The sequence below is a fragment of the Cryptotermes secundus genome, unplaced genomic scaffold (assembly GCF_002891405.2).
Source record: "Cryptotermes secundus unplaced genomic scaffold, Csec_1.0 scaffold612, whole genome shotgun sequence".
In the NCBI taxonomy this organism is placed as follows: domain Eukaryota; kingdom Metazoa; phylum Arthropoda; class Insecta; order Blattodea; family Kalotermitidae; genus Cryptotermes; species Cryptotermes secundus.
This window is the reverse complement of record NW_019729902.1, coordinates 787,075-796,517: the sequence shown is the minus strand read 5'-3', so window position 1 is coordinate 796,517 and position 9,443 is coordinate 787,075. Positions and strand designations below refer to the sequence as shown.

The following is a 9,443-nucleotide window of genomic DNA, read 5'->3' as shown; positions in this document are numbered from 1 at the left end:
GGGGGGGATTTCTTAATTATGTGAGCGACTAGCAGCTTCTCAAAACGGATTATTTCCTGCGCAGTTGGGAATAAAGTGAAGGTATCCTATGCATATTTAAGACATATGGGGAACTTGCCACAAAACTACACCATTTTTAACTTCGGCATTATGCGGAAGTGAATGGTCAGCTTCACGCCCATTATAGCCGGGCAACGAGCCCCCGGTGCCCACTGGATAGGAGCCAGGCCGGCCCTCAAGGCCGCTGTCCCTACCGAGAAAAGAAACCCCATTCCTCGGCTGCTTAATGTCCGTACCGATTGGGCTATACTGAGTCCGTAAATTCTGCCGTACTAGTGTACACATTTCCCTTCAGCCTGACAGTCATTCATTCGAAGATGTGACGTTCAGAGCACGCTCATCTCCGGCCGTGTCAATACGGCAAGCACAAACACGGTGGAGACAGCTCGGCTGTGTACACGCACGCGTAAACGAACACGCACGTGGCTGATCGGCCGGTACTCCTGTGCCTCAAGTTGACGCGTCACCAAGAACAGCACAGTCCACAGTAACTTGTGAATGAGTGTGTTTACAGAACATCTTGACCATTATTAGCAGTGTGGTATTAAAGGTACGATAGACAGCCGCTGTGATAACCTGCGAAAAGTCAAGACACGACAGCAGGCCTCTCGGTTGAGATTCGAATGGAAGACTGTGCGATGCTGGTGGCGTTCGAGAGATCACGCTACCAAACATGACAAAAAATAATTAATCTGCTCTCCCACTAGATTTCGTGAATTTATCTGCAAAGAGAAAGGGTAAAGTTGTCCCTGTGCGCGATTAATTAAGCACTATGCCATGAAGACATGTGGGGGAAGTGGAGGTATAGTTCCACCATTCTTGACCTCGGCACTAGATGGAGGTGACTGGTCAGCTTCACGCCCCGGCCGCTTTACCGACGGGGAAGTCNCCCCCCCCAGTAGGGGCTGGGTGGGCCGGAATAAAATATCTTGCCCTTGTGTGTCATGTGCAAAGAAGAAAGACAAACATGTCAGCCCGTCAGACAGTGACCTAAATGGACTTACACGATACAATCTAAGGCAAAATACGTGTAAATACGTAATCTGAATCTGCAAAAGAAATCTGAGCTCTCATTAGATCGGTTTAAAAAGCTGTTACATGCACTACTACCAGACTTCTAATTTTTAACAAAAGAAATCTTATTCTGTAGGTGGGAAGGCCGCTATATGGTAGGGCTCTACGCACGGATGTGCAAGTTGTACATCGCGGTCTCCGGGTGGCCCGCCAATACACGGGATTGTTACTTACATTCCATAAATTTGCTGAAGTTAGTTCCTGGAACCTGCGGAGCAGCGAAGTGTCGAAATTTCAGAAAAGTTGTCATCTGCTTAACAGCTTTGCTCCTCCAGTTCCACTTAACTGTGTGAATCTCTCCTCGAGTCACAATGTGACTCCTTCCTCAAGGCGACCGTTTGGACTCGCTGCTAGGCTAGCAACTACGTACATGCCGAAATTCACAAAATTTGGTGGACTCAATGCTGTGTAAGAATTCGTCTTATTATTTAAACAAATGTTTCAGGTAGTTTTACCGCCTCTGTGGTCTAGTGGTCAGAGGTCCCGGGTTCGATTCCGGGCGCTGCCAGATTTTCTGAGAAGTAGTAGGTCTGGAACGGGGTCCATTCAGCCTAGAAAGGATAACTGAGGGGCTATTCCAAGGAAATAGAGGCTCCGGTCTAGCAAAGCGAGATTAACGGCCGTGGGGATCCGTTGCGCTGACCACGCGACATCATCTATCCGCTAAAGGTGGCACTAACTTCGCCTTCAAACGGGGGTCGCTCGGTCGGTATAGTTCGCTTGCGGACTACAGGCCACGGAGTCTTCAGGTAGTTTTACAGTGGTGCAAGGGGCCGGAATTGCTCAGTCGGTAGGGTGACGGGCTATGGGCCGGACAGCCGGGGATCGTTTCCCGACAGGAGCAAGAGAATTTTTTCTATACTCCACATCATACAAATCGGATCTTGGGCCCACCCACCGAGGGCTCTTTCCCAGGGGATCAACTGAGGCGTCAAGCTGACCACTCGCCTCAATCAAGTAGTGAGGTCAAGACTGGTGGCGTTATATCTCCACCCCCCCCCCACGTGTTCAAAGCATTCTGCTTAATTAACTAAGTGCAGAGACAGCCTTCCCTTTTACCTTTTACATTTCGGTACAGGACCTCTTTTTCTTTGGTTTCTTTTTTTAATACAATCGAATTCGTAAATGTTCACATTAGTTGAATTCTATATGATGCACAAACTGTGTAAATTGTGAAATAAAAATTAGTATTTGATTGAACTGTGTTTTATACCTATTTATTATCATCTACCAAATTAACTATAGAAGTGTACCGGGGCGTTATAGATAATTTGAATGTAGCATTTGCCATGTCTACTCAGCCCTGTTCTCCACATCCGTAGTTGCTAAGCCGGTTTCTTGCAGACGCAATTATTGCCCAACAAAACATTCAAGAAGCCTGGAGAAAGGTTCATCGACCTGTATACAGGAGTATCTTCGTTAATAAAACATGCAAAATAAAATAAAAAACCTCAACATGACACTTTTCAACTAAAATTCGTGTCGATTTTTTTGAAGAGGGAAGAAACAGAAAGAATATTTTTCAGGGTCTCCAGTCGCATGAGAGGATACTCGCCTCGAATGTGGATCTCCTGGAACTAACTCCAAGGACCAGGGATCATGTTGAGAAGCTAACAACAAATTTCCTGCCTTTGTAGAACCTGAAGATTCAATATCTTGTTCATAAGAACCCGCCACTGGTCCCAGTCCCGATTAATCCAGCACACATCAGAAAGTTGTTAGAAGTCTGCGTTCAAAATCTGCGCCTTCCGGCTTCATGTGCCTTACTGACCCTGAGATTCATTTATGGCAGGTGGTCTTACATATCTAATGTTGTAAAACATACAGTATTAGTTAGTTATTGGAAAGGGTGGGTTTCCCCATGCACTGAGACCTCTATTGGTCCATTGTGCTTCCTTCTATGATTTCTACCAGTCTCTATATCCTACCCGTATTGGTGCTTACCATCAGTCCCGCCCAGCCAGCGAGACCGGCTCTACTAGCTGAGAGGTATCTATAATGCTTCCCCCATCTACCAGAGGTATTAGAGACTGCTGTTGGGCGGGAAACGTCCATTAATTTGGCTCAGTGACCTCCTTTGGAGATATGAGGTTCTTTTACGTGACGTAAAGCTACGACACGGGACCCACGGCTTAAAGTCCCTCCCGGAGGACTTGTTCCCTGAATTTTACCGCCCTTAAAAATTCGACGACCTCCGCCGGGCATTTGAACCCGCGTACTACGAGTCATGAGGTGGGAACGTTACCTCTAGACTACGGAGGCCGCTAAAACATACAGTATTACATAAGGCTGTAACACCACGCAGTAAACTATTACCAGAATTGGGCTAGGATGGAGACACCAGAGAATTCACACAGAAGTTAGGTGGGGAAACCTCTTGTAAAATACCCACTTGGAAGATCGAGAAAGAGATGGGACAACACTTTCATTATGGTATAGACTGGGGAGATGGGTTGTGAGACTGTAAGGGTCGCGTAAAACTGCAGACTTATCAGTGATGGATTATCTAACCCACAATCTTAGTTACACATATGAGTATTCCATCGAAGAACAAAAATGTTTAAAATAAATTCAAATATCTCAATTTTACGTATCTTTTGAATAATGGACTTTCTTGTTAAAGAACGATGTAAAAAGACGTATTTTGATTTCAACATTTTCTAAATTTAGAACTGCATGAACGGATAAGAAGCTGAACTATATTCAGCTGAGAACTCCACTGGCACGCCCATCACCAAACGCTGCTTAAATTGCGCAGGCCTGGGACCGCCGTCGCAGAAGAATATAAAAGACGTAAATTACAAAACACCTGTCTCGTTCGTCGAGCGTGGTTTCAAGACGGACTCCAGCCCCGCTCCGGGCACGGATGTTCCTGTCTGTATCCGAGCCCTCCGGCAGAAAGATACATTTCAGTTCCTGAGCGATTCTAAAAGAATTCGCGACTTCAAATAAAATTGAAACAAGAACACGCCAGAAAGTAAAATTCTTGAAAGAGAAGGAGTTCATACCAAGGCAATTATTATAATTGTACACCAGACAGCAGGAAACGCGAACAGTTTAGAGTCCGGAATAATCAAATCATACAGCTCTCATATTCTAACGGGAATCGAACTCCGTATGCATAACAAAAGGGAAGATACATAAAAAAATAAAATACTCAAGCAGTCTCTCCTCTACGAAATTTCCCTCCCTCCTGTCCGTCACCGCATTATGCAGTTCACATTTGTAGAGTACTGTTGTATGATTTTTACGCTGTATTTATGGGGCTAGAAGCATTTTCTATGCAGGCAGGTCCACATTTAATCCATTATCCGCTGAAGACAGGTTCTGCTGCAGAAGCTATAGAACGAACATCAGGAGAAGGAAGTGAACATTTCACCTTGTCGCCCGCCATCAGCCACGCGTTACTTGTTTCTGATGATCAAGCACTGAAATCGCCGTGAGAGACAGGCATTTTCTACGAAATCCATGTCATACAGCTACGTATAAACAAACAATCGCAGGCGTTCACTGTACCGCCATCAGCTTCCATCGATGTCTGTTCGAACAAAACAGTTGGATACGTACTTCATTGTCGAGTCCTGCATTGGAATTCTAGGACCCTTAACTCCGGTTTCCCAAAGCGGAAGATCGGGTTCTACCCCAGGTCAGGTCATGTTAGATTTGGGGTTGACAAAATGGGACTGGGGAAAGTCTTCTCAAAGTACCTTAGTTTCCCCTGCCAATTCCAGTCCACTAACGGCTCCGTGTTCATTAATCAACCTATCACGGACGCTACACAGTCTACATACTTGCAGTCTCATAAAATGCCAAAAGAAAGAAACTAGACTTCTTCAGTTTAAAAGGATTAGGCCGCTTCCTAATCAGAATTACTTCTGCAGATATGAATCCCAACTGGATAATCCATTTGCACAGCCAAAAATAACAGAACAGCGAAACACATTCTACAGTACAAACCAAAACGACGCCGATGAAATACGGATGAATAAGCTTATATGAATTGAGAACAGTGCGACGCGACTGCACATAGCTACCATGAACCCGAGGAGAACTATGAATTCTTTTTAGACGTTTGCAAGGCTCCTTTGATGGAGTGTGACTTCTAACTACACTGGGCAATATCCACAAAGAAAAAAATGCGGGTATATGCCGTGCCCTGAATGGGACTGGGACCCACGACCCCAGTATTCTAGAGACCTGTGACGACCGCGCACTGATACACTTAGGTCATCATTACTACGCACAAAATTTAATTAACAACAAAAAAAAAGACCACTGTCGCTGGCGACCTAAAGAGCGTATGATATTAGACTGATCAACTGCCAGTATATGAACCTGATTCCAGTCAAAGATTTTCAACGAGTGCGCACACAACTGGGTACAGAAGAGAATTCCTGATAAGGTCATTGGATTTTTCAGTCGACCTAATCCCTCCAGCCGCACTGTGGCCCTGGGGTCGACTCAGTCTCTAACAGAAATTAGTACCAAGGATCTTATTTGGAGGCAAAGGGCGGCCAGGCGTAAGGCTGACAACCTTGCCGCGATCTGTGAGCCGACTGTGTAGAAAATGTGGAAGCCTCGATGTCTCACAACCCTATGGGCCTTCACGGATTGTTACCGGGTCTTCATTATGTGACTTCTTCCCTGCATGTGACACTGACAAAGGATTATGCTACGTAACATCTGAAGCAACCTACAAACCTGATCTTCAGGCACGGCACAGCGCAGCGAGCTGTGTAATATTAAAGGTTTTGGATCAGTGTTGCCATGGCGGTACCGCAGACGCGACAACACCGCTGACAGGTCAACGCTTCTTCTAGTTGCGCCCTCCCATAAACAGGAACCTGTTCTAACAGACTTGTTCGGAAAAAAAAAAACGCCGCGGACGCAATTCGGGGCAGCCTGTTTCTAACAGGTCACAAGCCATGGAAAAGACAAGTGAAACCATATAACGTCTGCAGACATCAGGAAGACCTAATAAAATTACGATGGATATTAAAAGGCACGGCTTGAGGGTATATACTTGATTCGTTATTTCAGAACAGGGGCCAGTGGTGGGCTGTTGTGGAGAGGGTAATGAACCTTCGTGTCCCATAACAGGCTGGGGAATTTGTTGGCTAGCTGGACAACTTCTGAAAAAGGATTGGGTTCTGTGGCGTTAGTTAATAAACAATAAGCTGGAAGGGGTCTCACAGCCGTCAGCACGAAGAGTATTATCGCCGGACCGCCTCTGTGGTCTATTGGTCAGAGTTCCTGGCTACATAGCCAGAGGCACCATTTTTTTTTTCTGAAAAATTGTGGGTCTGGAACGGGGTCCACTCAGCCTCATGGGGATAATTGAGGAGCTACTTGAATGGAAAATTAGCAGCTCCGGTCTAGAAAACCGAAATTAACGTCCGTGGAGATTCATTGCGCTGACCACGCGACACCCTCTATCCGCTAAAATTGACACTAACTTCGCCGACAAGCAGCGGTCCCTCGGTCGGTACAGTTCGCTTGTGGACTAAAACCACGGAGTTTGTTTATTTTTTGTTGTAACGCCGTGTAGTCCGGTGAATATGTGAAGGACTACACGGCGGTACATCATAGAAGGTAAAGTTGTCTTCGATACAGGGGCCGGCGACTTGCGAACGGTATGAGTTGCAAAATTTCGTTCGCAACTCATATTCCCAACTCAATACAGGCAAACCCCAACTTACGAACGTAATGTGTAAGTTTGTATGTTCGTAAGTTGATACTAACGCAAAGAAGGAAAACTGCATAACTGCGCCATACTTTCTTATTATTTAGTTCAATACCGGCACGGATTTCTTTCCTGGAAGTTGAGTTTCTTGGGGACAAACATTACGTCACAGTTCTGCCAGCGAAGTGCAAACGCCACACTCCGCGACCGCAAGTAGTTCCCGACACTGATAACAGAGCCGCACGCATAAATTCGCTTTCATTTATCTGTCGGCGAAGTCAGTGCCAACTATAGCGGAGAGAGGGTGTCGCGTGGTCAACGCAACGAATCCCCACGGCCGTTAATTTCGGTTTTCTTGACCGGAGCCGCAATTGCCTTGAAATAGCTCCTCAGTTATCCTCACGAGGCTGAGTGGACCCCGTTCCAGAGCCACTACGTAACGCCGGGAATCCAACCCGGACTTCTGGATCTGTAGCCAGGAACTCTGACCTCTAGACCATAGGGGCGGTCCAGCCTAATAAAATAAATAAAAATAAATAAATAAATAAAATAAATGTCACGTGCATTTAATGAATACAGTAAGTCATCGCTTAACGTCGATTTTTAACTGAGCTGATGCTGTTTTCATACAATGGCTCCACACAACGTCCTGTTATCTGGTTACTGCGTCGTCGTTCAAGTGTTACTAGGAATACTACGTCACAGCGATTTCCGCGTGTCGCAGTGAAAACCGGCGTGTAGCTTCAGTCTCCACACTCGCTCGCTTCCCTTGGGCCATCGGTGAACACAATAAAAGGTAAGATAAAGTTTCCTCTGTGCTTAACTAATTTCGCACTACGCCATGAAGACGTATGGGGGAGTAGATGTATAGATCCACATTTTCTTGATGTCGGCACTAGTTGGAGGTGGCTGGTCAGCTTCACGCCCCGGCCACTTTACCCCCGACGAAACAGCCCGCCGGATAGGAGGTTGGGCGGACCCCAGAGCCAGTCTGGACGACGTGAAGAAAATTCTTGACCCTACCGAGACTGGAACTCTAACCCCTCGGCCGTCCAGCCCGTACCCATTCACTATACCGACTACGCTATTCCGGCTATGATGAACGTAATATATCACATTAAATGTTAAATAAACATTACTGTAGTTCATAATTTCGTGCATTTATAGCGAATGTAGAAGCGTTTGCAATAGTCCCGACCACTTTACATGTATTGTAACGCATGTTATTGGGGCGAAGAAAGGCTGACAAACGTAAGCTCCTTGAAGAGTTCTGCTTTGTGAGACAGTATAATCCGATGAAAGTCAACCGACGTTTCGGAGGAATATGTCGCCTCAATCTTCAGCAGACCTCTGCTTGCTACCTGACTCATGCTATTTTCTTGGTTTATTCTTCGACCCTGAATACGGATGGGGCCACGTTCCTCCGAAACGTCAGTAGACTTTCAACAGACTACACAGTGTTGTAACGTAGAACACAGAACTCTTCATAACCACCGATATGAGGACCTGAGATCCTACACAGCGCTATATCCCAGAAGGCAGAACTCTTCAGAACCACCGCTGTGAGAACCTCAGATCCTACACGACGCTATATCCCAGAAGACAGAACTCTTCAGAACCACCGCTGTGAGAACCTCAGATCCTACACGACGCTATATCCTAGAAGACAGAACTCTTCAGAACCACCGCTGTGAGAACCTCAGATCCTACACGACGCTATATCCTAGAAGACAGAACTCATCAGAACCACCGCTGTGAGAACCTCACATCCTACACAGCGCTATATCCCAGAAGACAGGACTCTTCATAATCACCGCTGTGAGAACCTCAGATCCTACACAGCGCTATATCCCAGAAGACAGAATTCTTCGTAACCACCGCTGTGAGAACCTCAGATCCTACACGGCGCTATATCCCAGGAGACAGAACTCTTCATAACCACCGCTGTGAGAACCTCAGATCCTACACGGCGCTATATCCCAGGAGACAGAACTCTTCATAACCACCGCTGTGAGAACCTCAGATCCTACACGGCGCCATATCCCAGAAGACAGAATTCTTCATAACCACCGCTGCGAGAACCTCAAATCCTACTCGTTTCAGAATCTCATGATAAAAACTGATCCGCTTAACGTCGCGGTTTATAAGAACGTAAACATGATGTTACACGAGGCCTTGCTGTATTCATATGTGACCCGAAGGATTTCTCGTAATATTTAAACGCCACTTCTTGGAAGCGAAAATAATCTCCGTTTCGGGAAGTGAGCACAACCCAGAGGCTGCCTAACCAAATAACGTTTATCTAACTCCTCCGGCACATAGCGGTTTGGACAGCCTCTCCCAAGACGAAGCGTAGAAACAAGAACAGAAAGACAACTAACTGGTCGTGAAAACTTGTCGAGGATCGGTAAATAAGTGTAGAACACGAATGTGGCATATTTAAACAGCCAAGACTAACCTGATGAAAATATAAAAATTACAAATATTGGCCTCCATACTTGCAGCTACTGATCCTCCAAATTCATTATACAATTTCATTTTTATCAAGCCCAAAGTGTACTTATTTCTTCAAGCAGATGGGTCGTCGACAGTCCTCGTCAGCACAGCGGTTGTACTCCTAAGGCTG

The 9,443-nt window shown here is 45.9% G+C and overlaps 1 protein-coding gene and 1 long non-coding RNA gene across 10 annotated transcripts in view; one reads left to right on the top strand and one right to left on the bottom strand.

Annotated features, from left to right (window-relative positions):
* LOC111865773 (semaphorin-1A) overlaps positions 1-9,443 on the bottom strand; it is a 566,056-nt gene that overhangs the window by 155,122 nt on the left and 401,491 nt on the right. The window lies entirely within an intron of this gene.
* Positions 7,333-9,443, top strand: part of LOC111865775 — a 186,164-nt gene continuing 184,053 nt past the window's right edge. For all 3 annotated transcript variants that reach the window (XR_004513158.1, XR_004513159.1, XR_002843035.2), the window contains exon 1: positions 7,333-7,613. This is a non-coding gene — a long non-coding RNA (uncharacterized LOC111865775). The remainder of the gene's footprint in view (positions 7,614-9,443) is intronic.